Here is a 14082-nt window from a genome sequence, read left to right as displayed (position 1 = left end):
GTGTCCTGTTATAATAATTGTTTAAACAATAAATAGTTGTGTTTGTGAACTTTTTTTACTTGTGGGGTTCAGTTATGAAAACTACATTTGTTATTGAAAAGGAATAATCCAACATTAAGACCAGAGAATTGTCTATAGGAGAAATGGAAGGATAAAACGAAAAGAAGGATAATCTATCAGAGTCATTGCACAAACATTAGGCGTATTCAATATGATAATTTGGAATGTTCTTTTAAAGAATAAAAAAACATCAAATGGATCAGTCAAGGAAAATAACAGCTGTGAGAGTCATGATGAATAAACCTAAAAACATCGGTAACAACCTCCACATGGCATTGTGAAGGTATCACAATCCGCCATTCAAAGAACATTTTGAGAGAAGAAATATAGACGCCACATCAGAAGATGTAAACTGCTCATCAATAATAAGTATTGGTATGTTAGATTGGAATTTGCAAAAAAAGTATACAAATGAGCTGCAAAAGTACTGGAAAAAAGTTTTATGAACTGATGGATGTGACAGAACCACCAGCATGTGCAGGGAGGCAGGATCTGCTGATGATTCAAAATATACAAGCTCCTCTGTAAAGCACGGTGGAGGTAGTGTTATGGTTTGGGCTTGTATGGTTGCTTCTGGAAAAGGCTCACTAGTCTTTATTAATGATGTGGCTTATGATGGTAACAACAGAATTAATTCAGAGGTATACAGAAGCATTCTGTACGCCAATTTACAGAGATAGCATCCAAAGTAACTGAGAACTTCATCATACAAGACAAGAATGTCAAACACACTGCCTACTCAACAAAGTTTCATAAGAGGGAAAAGTGGAAGGTTTTTCGACTTGCCAAGTCAACCCAGTTGAGCCTAATGATGGAAATCCTGAAACAAACAGAACTGAAAGAGGCTGTGAGAACAGCCTGGGAAAAAATAAAACTAAGAAAAGAAGAAAATATCCATATGGTGATATCAGTGAGTCTGAGGCCTGATGCTATTAACAGGTGTAGAAACAAATATTAAGTGTTATTTACTTTATGACTCACCTAAAAATTACGTGGTCTGCTACAAACGGTGCTATGGTCTATGTTGGTTAACACATCTACATAGATATCAATACCAGGAAATAAAAGATGAAATTCTGAACTTTCTTTTTTCTTTTTTTTCACACAACATTCCAAAAAAATAGATCAATTTTACAAAATCCTAAATCCTAATTTTACAAAAAAAGGATTGAAAACAAATCAGCCTCCACCCCTGAGAAAGAGAGCATGGTCAGCAGAGTAAAACATAGCTAGTAAAAACAAGTAAATAGATGAATTAATAAGTGAATAAAGATAAATGGAGAAGAAAAAGAAATGGGGAGCGAATCTGCTTCCTCAGTGCTTTAAAAGCGTATTCTAAAATATTATTGATTAGATCCTGCCAGGTTTTGAAAAGGTTCTGCACAGATCCTGAGAATTAGAGTTTTTCCAGTTTCACATAATATATCATATCAGTTACTCACTGACTTAGAATAGGAGTGTTAGGATTCTTCCAGTTTAGCAAGATAAGTCTACATGCCAATAGTGTAGTGAAGGCAATTAAAGTTTGTTTGTTCTTCTCCACTTCAAGCCCCTCTGTGAGTCCACCAAACACATTTGTTAATGGGTTAGGAGGGATTGTGACACCACGGCTGTCTGATTGGCATTAAAAGATTTTGGTCCAGAATGATGTTAATTTGGTGCAGGCCCAAAACGTGACCCAGTGAGGCTGGGACTTGATTGCAGTGTTCACAGGTTGGATTTTGCCTTGGAAACATTTTGGACAGTTTTAAGCGAGACAGGTGTGCTCGATATATAATTTTGAGTTGAATAATTGTATGCTTTGCACATACGGAGCTCAAGTGGATTCTCTGCATTGCTACCTTCCACTCCTTTTCTGAGATGTTGAGTGAGAGATCTTTTTCTCATTGTCCACTTGGATCTTTGAAAGGGAGGGACTGTAAAATAATTTTATATATTGCTAAACGCTGAGCTTTCATTTCATATTCACCTTTTGATCTCAAACCAAATGTCTTTAATTTATAGCAAAAAAAATACATTGTTTTTCCAATACTTTCAGAGGGGACTATAAACCTCTTAAAAGGGGATTACACCTTCTCAGCACCAACACTGTCATTATAATTTTGTTAATTCTATGTTTCAGAGTCACCAGCCTTAATCTCTAAAGATGGCAGTGTTGGGATCTTCAACTAAATAAATATAATTTGGTGGTGTTTTGCAGAAATAAACATATTGTTTCCATTCCTTTGCTTGTCATTTCAATGAAGTCCTGCTGTTTTCATGTTAAATTCTGCATGCAATATGCTTACATATTACAACACAGTGGGGTTTGTTTTCTGTGTTTTTCTTCAGACCACATATACAGTACTGTTCTTCATTTTAACATTGATATATGTCTCATGCAAAATCTTACAAGGGGGACGCCCCTGAACCCATGACCCCCATGCACAACTAAACCTTGGGTAAATTCTCCAGTCTGACATTGATGTATGATTTGCACAATAATTTGTGGGGGCTTAAGCCCATGATATCTGCTCAAAGTAAAGATACGCCTGTCACATCATGCAGTATGCATCATTTTAAGATGGCCTATCTAAGAGCCAGTGGTTGCAGCACAGTTTAATTTCACTTAATACAAAATAAACAAAAGTTTCTTTCATACTAAAAGAATAAACAATTTTCTTAATTAGAACTGCAGATATTAATTCTTTGCTCCCTTGACAACAATTTCTAGTTTTTACTATATTTGAAATGACGTCTCATGATAAACCCTTACCTGTCTTATGATTCAGGTGGTTTTATCCAAAGAGATTTACAAAAGAGGTGAATATAATCAAGTAAACGGGAGTAAGGGAGATTTGTTAGGATCAGTTTTTGTAGTGTGAAACAATGCAACTGTTTTCATATAAAAGAATGGACTGATGACACTGTTGGTTTAGGATTGAGCTGGTGAAGTAACTCAGAATCTTAAGAATCAACGAAGCGACAGCGGAATGCATGTTCAGCCAGTTCCCTAATTCTTGGAGGTTGAGTTTGTCTACCAGCTAAATAATAGACCAGTGTCATTACTGGTCCACTCTACTCTGACAATTTATACAAAAGCATCTGCATTATTTCACACCATGATGTTTTGAAATCTCATGTGAAATAATGCTTTTTACTGTTAAATAACAAAAAAATATTACTGTTTCCAGTTAAACTGGCATTAACTAACCTGGGCATGTGAATACAAAACATGCTTTTCTTCTGTGTATGGGACCTTACAAACTGCACACAAGGTAACCCCACATCACTTTGTATTTGTGGCTCAGAGATTTATACCCCTTATAAATCCATAGTTAATATAAAAGCCATTGAATGTGTACATGATTGTGATTTCTGGTGACTGTTACTTACGTTTACAAAAGCAACCTGTGCTTGTCAGGTAAATTGACATTTAAAAGATCTCCTTCCACCATCATTACTGCATTAGCTGTGAGCTGCCTCTGTGATGACACACACGCACACACAGTTTCCAAGAGAAAATAGACAGGCATCGCATTTAAAAGAATGAAAACAGTGAAAAACATATCATGGCAAAACATGTACTCCCACAACCCAACAACTAAGAGATGAAGGGTTGAATTTTTGTTTTTGTTAGGTTTTGAAGTTATTTATTATACAAGTTCTATATATTTTATTTGCTTGATTATATACTATGTCAATTTCTCAAAACAAAATTATGCAGCATTTGCTTCACCTGACAGTAAATGTTCAATGAGAATTTGCTGCTTTCAAGTGATTGTTCTGAACTGAGCATGGCTTCTTTATCCTTACTGTCAGCTACCACCAACACCCCACAACATAATCAACCCCAATGGAATTTGAAACTCTGTGTTAGGTGCATGTAGAAGTTAGAAATGAAGTCAAGCTGTCTGATTTGATGGTACTGATTACCACATTTGAGGAAATAATAATTGAGGTAACAAATAATATAATGGATGAAACTATGAATATAAAGAAGGATATAACAGGAACACACAGCAAAACAAATAAGCTGAATCAGTGTATAAATGACTAGGAGGTACATTTATGTAATAATTTTGATATAAACCTAAGAAAGCTTGCAAAAATAGATGAAAAAATACAGGAAAATATGAGCAAAATTTAGGATAAAATCAGAGTACTTGGTGCTCATCTGGAAGAAGTTAAGCAAATGTTTACAACTCTGTGACAAAATAAGTGACAAGGAAACTCCAGAAGAGCTGGGGAATTGTTCCCTTATACAGTAATGTCCAGTGAATTTGCAACAATAGACGATGCAATAGGTCAAAAAAACACAAATATTTGACAACAGACAAAGATTGGATGTGGAGTGTTACAGAAAATGGCAACCAGAAGGAAGTATAATTGGAAGTGACATCACAACAGAGAGATGGAAGTGATGTCATCAGGATGGGACCAGAAGTGACATCATCTTTGGGAGTGATATCTTGTTCGAAACACCATTTTGGGAAGCTAGAAATGATAGAGGTGAGTGAGTTAATTCATTTTTTCTCCTCTGGGATTCTGGTGAAAGAAGGAGAGAGGCATTAATGCTTGATATCTACCCTTCATCTCGAGATGTTTCACTCACCTCAGGACTTGTTAACTGCTCATGTGTGACAGACTCATATTGAAAAGTAGATCAATTGACATCCACCACTGAGAAGAAAGCAACTGCTGTAGAATCCGAATGTAAAGTACTTTGTGATAAATTGGCAGTGCTTGAAAATAGGTATAGATGGGACAACATCAGAATCAAAGGACTTACCAAAAACTGTGGAAGTCCAAACCCAGTGAAATACATAGCTGACCTATTTTCCAAAATAAAAGAAGACTTTAAAATTGGACACTGAGATCTCAGTGGCATATCACATACGTGGATCAAATGCCTTGAAGCCTAGAAAGCCTGGAAGCCTGACTGTCACATACAACAAACTATGGGTTAAAAAACATTTAATGTTCTTATTTTTCCATATTTCTGTCCTTCTGCCAAACAAACTGCTTTCTACAGCATCAAACATTGCTTATGCTAAGCTCAAATTAAATAGAGCCTCTTGTTTCCAGTTAAACTGAAAGTAATAGCCAATGGCAAATTCTGTATCTTTAGTTCTTTTGAAGAAGGAGGAAAAGGACCAATAGTAAAAAGACTGATCACCTTATACTATAAAACATGAACATGAGTCATTATGTCTTGGCAATGCAAAAAAGAATCTGCTTGCAACTTGGACTATCTTTCATGTAATATTTGCCATAACTGTTACCCTCTATTTCCTTTTAAACCACTTTTTCGGTTACTATATTGAATTTTATTAGATATGTGTTTATTTGAGTAACCATTCAGTGTCATTTTCTCTCACTCTCTCTCCAGGAGATTCTTCTTACTGTAGGTTTACTGTCTCTGGATTGTATCATCAAAACTGTTAAATGGAAAGGTTAGGTCATAACATTCTGGAGACAGATGTTCCAGTGTAGATGTGCATATTTTGTAGTGATGTGGATGAACACTTGAATAATGGTAATGGTGCTTAGGTGTTAGATATATGACTAGTGCCAGATAAGGTTTGCAGGACATATGTGACATTAGCCAGTCACATTTGTTAAACAAAATAATGGAAAATTGACTATTCTAGGAATTTCAGAAAATGATAGGAAGATGTTTATTTATGTTATGAAAAATGAAGATTTTTTCCAGATTTGCAATACCCATGCACTAAAAATAGATCAGAGAAGAGTGTTTTTATAAAGAGTGTTTTAAAAATGTGGACCATGTACCCAACTGCCTTGGAAAAAATGAATCAGGCAAGGAAATCTTTGCTCATTACATTCCTATTAAACAAACGTTAGAAGCACTGTTTTGTTGTGAAACAAAATAATACAGGAAACAAAATAACAAAACAAAAGCTGAAATCAGAACAAAATATATCCTCTGTGATGTTTAGAATGGCAGAAACATTTATGAAAACAGTGTGTAAATACTGATTCAGAATCGTTAGGTTTAATGTTATATCAGCCTTTGAAGTTGCCAATCTACTTGGATAAAGAAAGAAAACACAAGATTCTTGCTGGTTATGTAACACCTGCAAACCTGTTGCCTTTCTGTAGGTCAAGCAGTAATCATTAATGTTGTGCAGGAAGCAGGATTTTAAACACTTTTAGTCAAGACTTACAGTTGTGCTTGAAAGTTTGAATTTTTTAGAATTTTATATTTCTGTATAAACATGACCTAAAACATCATCAGATTTTCACTCAAGTCCTAAAAGTAGATAAAGAGAAACCAGTTAAACAAATGAGACAAAAATATTATACTTGGTCATTTGTTTATTGAGGAAAATGATTGAATATTACATATTTGTGAGTGGCAAAAGTATGTGAACCTCTAGGATTAGCAGTTAGTTTGAAGGTGAAATTAGAGTCAGGTGTTTTCAATCAATGGGATGACAATCAGGTGTGAGTGGGCACCCTGTGTTATTTAAAGAACAGGGATCTATCAAAGTCTGCTCTTCACAACACGTTTGTGGAAGTGTATCATGGCATGAACAAAGGAGATTTCTGAGGACCTCAGAAAAAGAGTTGTTGATGCTCATCAGGCTGGAAAAGGTTACAAAACCATCTCTAAAGAGTTTGGACTCCACCAATCCACAGTCAGACAGATTGTGTACAAATGGAGGAAATTCAAGACCATTGTTACCTTCCCCAGGAGTGGTCGACCAACAAAGATCACTCCAAGAGCAAGGCGTGCAATAGTCGGCGAGGTCACAAAGGATCCCAGGGTAACTTCTAAGCAATTGAAGGCCTCTCTCACATTGGCTAATGTTCATGTTTATGAGTCCACCATCAGGAGAACACTGAACAACAATGATGTGCATGACAGGGTTGCAAGGAGAAAGCCACTGCTCTCCAAAAAAAACATTGCTGCTCATCTGCAGTTTGCTAAAGATCATGTGGACAAACCAGAAGGCTATTGGAAGAATGTTTTGTGGATGGATGAGATGAAAATAGAACTTTTTGGTTTAAATGGAAAGCGTTATGTTTGGAGAAAGGAAAACACTGCATTCCAGCATAAGAACCTTATCCCATCTGTGAAACATGGTGGTGGTAGTATCATGGTTTGGGCCTGTTTTGCTGCATCTGGGCCAGGATGGCTTGCCTTCATTGATGGAACAATGAATTCTGAATTATATCAGAGAATTCAAATGAAAAATGTCAGGACATCTGTCCATGAAGTGAATCTCAAGAGAAGATGGGTCATGCAGCAAGACAACGACCCTAAGCACACAAGTCGTTCTACCAAAGAATGGTTAAAGCAGAATAATGTTAATGTTTTGGAATGACCAAGTCAAAGTCCTGACCTTAATCCAATAGAAATGTTGTGGAAGGACCTGAAGCGAGCAGTTAATGTGAGGAAATCCACCAACATCCCAGAGTTGAAGCAGTTCTGTACGGAAAAATGGGCTAAAATTCCTCCAAGCCGGTGTGCAGGAATGATCAGAAGTTACCGGAAATGATACTGAAAGATACACACCAGATACTGAAAGCAAAGGTTCACATAATTATGCCACTCACAAATATGTAATATTTGATCATTTTCCTTAATAAATAAATGACCAAGTATAATATTTTTGTCTCATTTGTTTAACTGGTTTCTCTTTTTGTACTTTTAGGACTTGAGTGAAAATCTAATGATGTTTTAGGTCATATTTATGCAGAAATATAGAAAATTCTAAAGGGTTCACAAACTTACAAGCAACACTGTAGTCTTTACTGCTCTAGTTCAAGACCTTAAAGATCTTGAGGAAAACAGTATTGCATTAGCTGATGTATCTAACCACCCTGAAACACACCATGATGTTGTTTCACTAAACTAACTCTTTCAGGGCTGACGTCGACTTTTGTCAAAAGGAGGATTTGACAATGGGAGTCAACTGTACACTGTGAAATAAACAACTGTTATGTTTTAGGTGGACTCTCATTGCCAGAAGGAAAGATAGCTTCATTGGTTTGACCAAGATTTCCTGTGCTCGCGTGAGTAGCAAGGCGCAAACAACAGCAAAAATGGCACTGACATCTGGTGAGAGATCAAAGTGATTGCATAAAGCAAACTACTGCATGGACAACGTTTTGCCTATTATCTCTGAACTGGACTATGACTTGTCAGACTCCGATTTTGATACAAGTGATCGAAAATGAATGTGAGGTTCCAGCTTCAGTTGACTGGTCCCCAGCTAATCACGATGCTGAATGGGTTCGTGTAGCTGATACACCTACAGCAATGTTCACCAGGGAGGAGCTCCACTTAACAATGATAAGAGGTAGAAACTAGATTGCAATGCACTGCGACTGTGATCGCTGGTGCTGCTGCCTCAGCCACGTGAAGACAGCTTGGCAGTAAACCTGCTGGACATTCTCGTCAAACTGGCAGCAACAGACGTTTTACCTTGATTTCTGTGTGAAACCATTGCTTTTCAGAAACTGTTTTTTGAAAAAATATTCAGCCCTCAAAGAGGTAAAGAGAATACAGATTGTTGAGAGTGCTGGTGTGGAACTGGTGTGGAACTGTTTTGAAGACATGGTATGGGTTCTGTTTCCTGCAAGGACCTAAAGAGGAACTATTGTAGGCACAAAGTGAATGATAGATATATATTGTGATGAACAGGCAGGACACCCAGGACACTAGATGGTGACTTCCCTGCAGCGTAGTGACACTATGGGAGATGGAGTTCAGCTTCACAGCCCACCAGGTGACACTGTAGGGAGACACGGGATTTTTGTTTCCCATATAGCCCAGAAGTACTCTCAAGTCATGGGGATGGAAGGACAGAAATACTTCCAGGCTGAAAAAAATACAATTCTCCATCTATAGTTCTTGACCCAGAAGTGCTTCTGTCCTTGTGATTCATCAGCACTTCCGGGTCAAGAATTATATAGAGGACTATGGGAAACCCAGCAAGAGAGCCAGAGTTGGGAGGGAGTGTGACAGAGCTGCTGGGAGGAGAGGAGGAGTATTATTGAGGATATTTATTGTGTTTTTGGTGGATGTGGTGCTTTGGAGGCACTATATTGAAGTAAATAAGTAAAGCATCCATCTGTCTGTTGGGTTTAATGGGGCAACAGCAACCCCTAGCGTTCTTACAATACAAACAGTTAAGCAGATGTATTTTTCTTTCTTTTTTTTTGTCATTTAGATGATTTATTGACATCAACCTTGAACGGGGAAAGGTTATATCCAGGAATACTGGCCAAGCAGTCCAAGAAAAGAAAAGCACAGTAAACCCTTGTATTTCCTCTATACTTTGTAAAATAATGGACTTTGAATGAAATTTGGTCTGAGTTCATTCAAGACTACTTTGTTCAATTTTAATTTTGACAGTTTACCTAATTTTTATCTAACATGGTTTGCATATTCTGTTTTAATGTGAAATTCAAGTTTGGTGCAGCTTTCAAATTTACTACTGAACGCTGTAATATGTTTATTGAGGGAGTATCCCACCTCTGTTAGATAGATAGATAGATAGATAGATAGATAGATAGATAGATAGATAGATAGATAGATACTTTATTAATCTATCTATCTATCTATCTATCTATCTATCTATCTATCTATCTATCTACCTATCTATCTAACTATCTATCTATCTATCTATCTATCTATCTAACAGAGGTGGGACTGTTGCAACCATTTATGTTTATCTGAAATAATGGAAGACTGCTGATAATTTAAAAAAATGGTTAATGTAAACAGTTAATTAAAATTGTAAAAATAAATGTTTATTGGAATGTTTCAAATGAAAGAAGCATTGTTTGTTTTCATTTAAATTCATCTCAGTCAACAAATATTGCAATATAATATCATTATCAAAGCTGTAGTGGCAATCTATGCTACCAGCAAAAACACTACATAAAATGGTAAATGCAGTATGACCACTGTGAAATACAATACATACCTGTAGTTTTAAGACTAACAATTTCTGAAGTAATTTTATAGTAAAACATTTTCCTGTAATTTTACAGTAAAATACTGGCAGCAGCGTTGCCAACCACTTACTGTATATTTATAGAGATGCTACTGTAATTAACATTTACAGTATTACACTGTAATTTCATAATACAGTATTGAATAAAAATATTGCAGTATCATACAGAATGTACAGTGAAAAAAACAAGAATATAAATAAAAATCAAGAAGATTTAATGAATGTACAAAGTATTAATTATCATGCAAAGTAACAAAGTTGTATCAATTCACTCCTAGTCCACTGCTAGTGGACATGGAAGTTTATGGAGCCGCTCCCAACACGGGAATCTCAAGAAAATATTATTTTGATACTAAACACCAAAATCAATGAGAGTGCCACCTGCCTAATAGAAATGATAAAAAGTAACATTGTCATTAAAAAGCATTAGAAAAGTCAGTTGATTTCTCATTTAAAGAAATCAATGATTTGAAAAAACTAAATGAAGGAAGTTAGATAAATAAAGAACAAGGAAAACAAATAGAATAGCTGAATATTAAAATAAATGACACAGAAAGATATGAGTGAATGTGGATTTGAGGATCTATGGCAATCCAGATCAGGAGAAAGAAGTCATTAAACTAAAAGTAATTGAGATTGCACTTGTGGCCTTGCCGATGTCAAAAATTAATATGGAATCAACAATAGACATTTACACCGTCAGGAGATACTAGACTGAGATCCATCATCGTACAGTTTACCTTATAATAAGTAAACCTAATTTCTTTGGAGAGTTAATAATCTACATTAAAGTAAAGCTGATCTTATTACACTGCAATTGGTTATATAGCTTGTTTATGTCTTTATCAATTAGTTCCATTAATGCCAGGAGTATTTGTAATATAATTAAAAGAAAAGCCATGTTGTTGATTCATAGAAGATTTACAGCTATTTTTTTACTTTATTAAGGAAAAACATGCTTGTGATTTTGATGGCCATTACTGGAGATGTCAATGGGAAAATGATATCTGAATGTCAAATGGTAGCAGTTGTCCTGCTGGGGTGGCTATTGTAGCCTCCTCAGCAGTACTTTACCCCAAGAAAAACAAGTCAAAACTGATTTTTTTTCAACAATAAAAATTGTTATAACGTATAACAGAAACATGTAAATACCAAAATGTCAACATAAATGCAGTAGGAATGGCATATCCAATGTCCGCTCAGTGGCGTAGCGTAGTGGGGGCGGCAGGGACAGCTGGGGTGGCACGTCCCAGGCGGCACTTTTAAGGGGCGGCAAAGAATTACTGTATATTTTAGTCTTTTAAATTGAAATACCTAAATAAGGGGGCGGCGAAATTTTCCTCCGCCCCGGCGGCTGACACCCATGCTACGCCACTGTGTCCGCTGTTGTCCTGAAGCTGATTTAGTACACGTCCCATACGTGATGTTTTCAAATAGTTGCCAACACACAGCCCGATGTTACAATCAGGACAACATGTATTAAGGCAAGGGGAAAATGGATGGTACACAAACAGAAAAATACAAAATAGTTTTCTAAATTAGAAAAATGAAACATAGACTTTAATATTTAAATATGATAAATTATGGATTAAAGGGAATATTACACAAAATGTTAAGGAAATTACTTCATATGTGACTTAGTTTTATTAAAATGTAATAAAAACACTTTACAATCTGTGGCTAATATTGATGTTTTTTAAACAATATTAAAGAAAGTGCAAGAAGCCTAGATGTTGATTATAAGATGTTGCATGGCATACAAATAACAATAGACAAAACCAAAATTAGTATTAACAAATGTAAAGGTAATATGTTCCCTGGTAATGATGGTCTGCATAGAGGATTTTATAGGCATTAAAGCCTATGAATTATATTATATTATATTATATTATATTATATTATATTATATTATATTATATTATATTATATTATCCAACCCGCTATATCCTAACTACAGGGTCACGAAGGTCTGCTGGAGCCAATCCCAGCCAACACAGGGCTCAAGGCAGGAAGCAAACCCCGGGCGGGGCGTCATCCACCACAGGACACACACACACTGTAGCAAAGGACCACTTTATCTTTAGTATGTTCAGGACATATAGTGTTCACTCTGGAGTGTCGATCAGGACACTGGCAAATGATGCAGAGAATTCCACATAGCAGCTTAGATTGAAATTGAACTCATTTATTTGAAGATATACACCTGTATTCAAATAGGTATAGGTGTATTTGTATGTGTGGTCTACAATAAAAAAGAATACATAAAACTTATTGATAAAGTACCCAAAGTCCACGAGATGGCAGTATTACTGAAATTAAGCACTAGCTTACCGGCAGTATAGAATCTAAATCAATAATGTAATCAGTACATTTAAATGACTTTACATCTTAACATATAAAAACATAAAATACAAGTAAAATGCAAACGAACCCACCTCTGGTCATCAACGCACACTTATCTTAACTCGGTACACTGCTGATTCTTACTTATAACAAATAAATGTTTCTCTATGCAGAATTGACTATTGCGTCACTCGTGCACCTTCTACGCTTTTTTAGCATCCCATAATAGACACCCTCGTGCATGCTGGGAGGTGCACCTTTAAATGTGATCCGTGTCTCTTTATAATTGATATCTCTCTAACACACACCAAGGGAAAATTTAGAATCGCCAATGCACCTAACCTGCATGTCTTTTGACTGTGGTAGGAAACTGGAGCCCCGGAGGAAACCCATTCAGACACGGGAAGAACATGCAAACACAGGGAGAACCCGGGAAGAGAACCCAAGTCTCCTTACTGCGAGGCAGCAGTGCTACCACTGCGCCACCATGCCACCCTTATTATATTATGTTATATTATATCATATTAGATTAGATTAGATAAACTTTATTAATGTCAAGGGAAAATTCAGATGCCAACAGCAGCAGAAATATAAAAAGCAGGGATTTAGACTCACAGACAGATAATACCGCCAATCAATCAAACATACAATGAATCAACCAATAAATAAAAATGTAACAAGTAGTGACCTGCCTCCTTCAATGAGATGAGGATAAGTATCACTTCTACCCAAACCCAATGAGGGTACTTTGGTTTTAGAAAAGTGGAGATCAATTACTTGTGTAAAGTTGATGACAAAAAGTTATAATATTTGCTCGCAGAATAAAAGAACATCTAGATGAGATTGTTGATAAATCACTATCGGGTTGTATGAACTGGAGACATATTTGTAATAATATTAATTTTATTTTGGATTTGATGGATTCTGATGATGTTGTTAAGGATGACAGTTTCATTTTAGTTTTAGATTTTTATAAAGCATTTGACACACTTGTGCAAAATTTTATTTTTAAGGAATTCCATTTTTTTTGGTTTTGGACCATTCTGCTGTTAAGACTTTACTTAATGGTAGCAATTTAGCTCAATTAAACTCTGATGAAACCACCAAAATGTGATATTAGTTGAGGTATTAGGCAAGGCTCTTCACTTTTCCTATTCTTGACATTAAGACAAATCAATTCCAAGGTATCAATCTTTGGGAAGAGATGTTAAAATTTGTTGTTTAACGGATGACACAACCATTTTGTTTTTTGTTTTTTTTTTTTTATTAATTTTATTACAATCAATACATAGCAATCAAGTTTTTACAAAAAAAAGAATTATGTTAAGAACAGATCGATCCCCACCCCTGAGAGAGAGAGCAAGCCAAACGGTGTAAAATTTAAGGCTTGTAAAAATACCTAAATTAATAAATTCTCTGTGCTTTATAAACTTATTTTAAAATATTACTGATTAGATATTGCCATGTTTTGAAAAAAGTCTGTACGGATCCTCTAACTGAGTATTTGATTTTTTCCAATTTCAAATAATATAACACATCAGTTTCCCACTGACTTAAAAGAGGAGAGTTTGGGTTCTTCCAGTTTATCAGAATAAGTCTGCGTGCCAAAAGTGTAGTGAATGCAATCACAATTTGTTTGTCCTTCTCCACTTTAAGACCCTCTGGAAGAACCCCAAACACAGCTGTTAGTGGGTTAGGAGGGATT

The sequence above is a fragment of the Polypterus senegalus genome, chromosome 1, assembly GCF_016835505.1.
Source record: "Polypterus senegalus isolate Bchr_013 chromosome 1, ASM1683550v1, whole genome shotgun sequence".
Classification (NCBI taxonomy): domain Eukaryota; kingdom Metazoa; phylum Chordata; class Cladistia; order Polypteriformes; family Polypteridae; genus Polypterus; species Polypterus senegalus.
The sequence above is the reverse complement of the archived record's forward strand: the minus strand, read 5'-3'. Positions refer to the sequence as shown.